Source organism: Oryctolagus cuniculus, chromosome 12, assembly GCF_964237555.1.
Source record: "Oryctolagus cuniculus chromosome 12, mOryCun1.1, whole genome shotgun sequence".
NCBI lineage: Eukaryota > Metazoa > Chordata > Mammalia > Lagomorpha > Leporidae > Oryctolagus > Oryctolagus cuniculus.
This window is the reverse complement of record NC_091443.1, coordinates 36,161,983-36,166,673: the sequence shown is the minus strand read 5'-3', so window position 1 is coordinate 36,166,673 and position 4,691 is coordinate 36,161,983. Positions and strand designations below refer to the sequence as shown.

At 41.0% G+C, this 4,691-nt stretch overlaps 1 pseudogene; it reads right to left on the bottom strand.

Moving 5' to 3' along the window:
- Positions 1-1,721: 1,721 nt before the first annotated feature.
- Positions 1,722-2,353, bottom strand: LOC100346741 (RNA ligase 1 pseudogene; annotated as a pseudogene).
- Between the last annotated feature and the right edge of the window lie 2,338 nt (positions 2,354-4,691).

Here is a 4,691-nt window from a genome sequence, read left to right as displayed (position 1 = left end):
ATGATTCTTTTTATTTCTGTGGTGTCTGTTGTTACGTTTCCTTTTTATCTCTGATTTTATTGATTTGGGTCTCTTCTTTTTTTAGTTAGTTGAGACAATGGTGTGTCAATTGTTTTCATTTTTCAAAAAACCAGCTCCTCGTTTGGCTGATTTTTTGTAATTTTTTTTTTGATTCAATCTTGTTGATTTCTTCTCTGATTTTAATTATTTCTCTTCTGCTACTAGCTTTGGGTCTGGTTTGCTGCAGTTTTTCTAGGTCCTTGAGATGAATTGAAAGCTCATCTATTTGGTGCCTTTCCAATTTCTTGATGTAGGCACTTATTGATATGAACTTTCCTCTTAACACTGCTTTTGCTGTATCCCATAAGTTTTGGTATGTTGTGCTGCTATCCTCATTTACTTCCAGAAAGTTTTTGATTTCTCTTTTGATTTCTTCTATGACCCATTGTTCATTCAGGAACATGTTGTTCAGTCTCCATGTGTTTGCATATGCTCTAGGGATTTCTGAGTTGCTAATTTCTACCTTCATTCCACTGTGGTCTGCGAAGCTGCATGGTATGGTGAATTCTTAAATCTTATTAATTGTATTTATCATGTCAGCTTCAATGGAAATAATTTAGCCTTTATAGAAGCTTGGGAACTTACTGTTACATATGTTTTTTATGTCCAGAGATTAAAATTTGTTGACACTAAGTAAAATTTTGGATAGGCATTTGCAATTGGAAAATACATTTCTTTAAATTCAAGAAATAAAGGGTATATATATATATATATATTTATTTATTTATTTTGTTTATTTGAAGGGGAGAAGTTATAGAGAAAGGGAGGGAGGGATGGAGGGAGGGAGGGGGAGAGAGAGAGAAAGAGAGAGAGAGAGTGATCTTCCATCTACTAGTTCAGTTCCCAAATGGCCATAATGGCTGTGGCTGGGCCAGGCAGAAGCCAGGAGCCAGGAGCTTCCTCCATGTCTCCCAATAGGTTGCAGAGGCCCAGGTAGTTGGGACATCTGCTGCTGCTTTCCCAGTAGCATTAGCAGGGAGCTGGATCAGAAGTTGAGCAGCTAGGCACCCACAGGGGAGACTGCCTGTTATGTCACAATGCTGGCCTCCAGAAGATATATTGCTGTTTTATGATGAATAGTAGGAACCTTAAGCTATTTTTACCTTCTTGAACATGGCAGAAGATAAGATATAAGATATAATATTCAAATACCACAATAATAAAGCTAATTTTAATTTATATATGAAGTCTTATAGCTTTGAGTCTACCAGATTTCTGATTATCTATTTTATGAAGTGATTCAACAAAAATTTAGTATCAAAGGCACAGTCATATTTGTGCAGGTTTATGTTGATAAACTGGTTTTGAATTCATGTAAATATTTGGAATTGGCCAGCGTAAATCAAGATGATGGTGATGGACCTTAATTAAACACCTATCACAGGGCTGGTACTGTGGCATAGTAGGTTAGGCCTCTGCCTATGGCGCTGGCACCCATAGTTCATGTTTTAGCTGTTCCACTTCCAGTCCAGCTCCCTGATAATGATTTGGGAAAGTAGTGGAAGATGACATAAGTGCTTGGGCCCCTGTACCTTTGTGGGAGACCTGGAAGAAGCTCCTGGCTCCTGGCTTTGGATCGGTCCAGCTCTAGCCTAATTTCAGCCACTGGGGGAATGAACCAGTGAAGATCTCTCTCTTATGTCTCTCCCCCTCTCTGTAACTCAACCTCTCAAATAAATTTTTTTAAACCAGCTATCACTACAAAGCCATGCCATTCCTTCAACTTTACCCTCTTTTCAATCTTCAAACCAAGACAACAGATCATTGTGCTTCAATGTAATCAGAGTTCTTATTTCAGATGTGCCATACGGTATAATAGATGTAATAGATGCTTCTTGCTTCCTAACCATATCCATTTATATTTGTTCCTATAAGCTACACTGTTTATTCTAAGAGATCTGATAGTGACACTGCACTAATTTCCAAGAGTTCAGGGTTATCAGTATGATGCTTAATACCTAGGCAATTTCAAATTAATAATTAACTACAGAGGAATGCCAGCAATACTGATTGTTTTTTTCCTCTACTGGTACCTAGCTGGGAATGTGTATTTTCATCAGGCACTGGATTCCCATTTAACTGTTCTGTTTATTTCACTGGTAGCCAGTACTCTAGAGCAGATTTGAGATCCTCCCAAATATTAAAAAAAATCGTTTGAATTGCCTTTTGGGTGTAGAACATTTTTAAATATTTTGTCAGCTTGTTTGTTGGGTTTTCTGAGTCAGGCTCAAAGGTGTGACTGGCCTGATGCTGCCTTTTGGTGGAGGGCTCCTCTTTCACCGCTGTCATACATGGCATTTTTTGCTACATGTAGCTTACATGGATATGGAAGTCAAGAGGTCCCATGATCTGACGTTGCAAGCCAGAGAACCAGGAAGCTGGTGGTATAATTCAGTCTGAGTCCAAAGGACTGAGAACTAGGAGATCAATGATAGAAGTCCCTTTCTGAGTCTAATATGCCAGGAACAAGGAGGGCTGACATGCAAAGGCAGGAAAGGATGGATTTCTCAGTTCAAGCAAGGAGAGTTTTTTTTTTTCTTCTTCCACTTTTGTTCTATTTGGATCTGTGGTGGATTGATGATGCCTGCCCACTTTGGTGAGAGCAGAGCTTCTTTACTGAGTCTTCTGATTTATTGATAATCTCTTCCAGAAACATCTTCACAGACACACTCAGAAAAATGTTTTGCTAGCTATCTGGGTACCTCATAGTCCACTCAAGTTGACATATGAAATTAACCATCATACATGCTTTATTTGGCAACTGTATTATAAATAAAGTTTTATTATAGGGGTGCTGTGAGCAGCTGGTTAAGCTGTTGCTTAGAATGACTGCATCTCATATCAGAGTATTAGGGATCAAGTCCTGTCGCTCCCCATCTTCGTGGAGGAACGACACAGCACCCTGCGTTGTTCTTTTGTCTGCTCGGCCCTCCCCGAGTTTGCTGCTGGTTCTTCCCGGGTTGGCTACCGACCCTTCCACCTCCGTGGAAGGGCGGTTCCCCCTAGCCACTTTCCCCACTTCCGCGGGGGAGCGGCACACCGCCAGCCGGCTCTCTCGGGGGCTGCACAGGTGTTCCCTCAGATAGATGTTCCTGGTGCATGTTGTCTCTCTCCTCCTTTATAGTCCTCTTCCACCTATCCCAACTCTGCTACCCACACGCCAAGTACGCTGCTCTCCTCCAATCAGGAGCAGGTCCTACAGTTTATTGATTGAACTGGAGGCAGCTGTGTAGAAGCTGCTTCTCCCTTCTCAGCGCCATATTGTGGGAGAGCAGATGCATAGAATAAGTCTTAATTCCAGTAACTTAGTCTAGTCCGGGTTGCTCCCCACAAGTCCCACAACCACTTTTTTTTAAAAGATTTATTTATTTTAAAGACAGAGTTACAGAGAGGCAGAGGCAGAGAGAGAGAGAGAGAGCAAGTAGGAGAGCGAGTGAGTGAGAGAGGTCTTCCAACTGCTGATTTACTCCCCCAGTGGCCACAATGGCCAGAGTTGTGCTGATCTGAAGCCAGGAGCCAGGAACTTCTTCTGGGTCTCCCATGTGGGTGCAGAGGCCCAGGGACTTGGACCATCCTCTACTCCTTTCCCAGGCCAAGCAGAGAATTGGATTGGAAGTGCTGGGACTCTAACGGGCACCTGTATGGGATGCTGGCACCTTCAGGTGGTGGCTTCACCCACTATGCCACAGCGCTGGCCCCTCACAACCATTTTTTTTAGAAGGCTTTTATTTAATGAATACAAATTTCAGAGGTACATATTTTAGGAATATAGTGATTCTTCCCCCCATTCCTGCCCTCCCACCACCACTCCCATCCTACCTCCTACTTCCTCTCCCATCCCATTCTTCGTTAAGGTTCATATTTAATTGACTTTATATACGGAAGACCAACTCTGTACTACGTAAATATTTCAACATTTGCACCCATACAGACACACAAAGTATAAAGTACAGCACAACCACTTTTGGTCTAGCTCCTTGCTAATGTACCTGGGAGGCAGGCAGCAGATAATGTATCAAATACTTGGATCCCTGTCAAATACATGAGAGACCCAGATGGAGTTCGTGGCTACTGGCTTTGGCCTGGTCTAGCTTTGGCTTTTGCAGGCATTTGTAGTGAACAGTGGATGAAAGATCTCTCTTTCTCTCCCTTTCTCTCTGTCATTCTGTTTTCAAGTAAATAAATCACTCTTTAAAAAGTAAATAAACAGCTTACATTCTTTGCAAGGAGAAAGGAAAACCTTTGGTGATTTTCTGTGTTTCAGAGTAGTAACAATCTGGATTTCAGGTGATGACTCTTTATAGGAAATGATTTGCTATATTTTACTCATATAATACCTATCTTTCTGAACTGTTAAACGTGAATACTGCTATCTCAACTAGCAAATGTGGAACAATAACTCAACATTGGTAAATTTCTAAGATGATAAATCTCTAACATTGGTAAATTGCTAAGATGATAACACATTCATTTTTCTTTTTATACCTTGTACAAATATTTATTGCATGCTTGTTATAGGTTAGACTTTGTAGCACTGCTTGGAATTAATCCACTAAGAAAATACACAAAGATAGCTGCTTTTTGGATGCTTACATTCTAGTTTTAGGATAGGTGTTTTTTGGGGCTGCCAT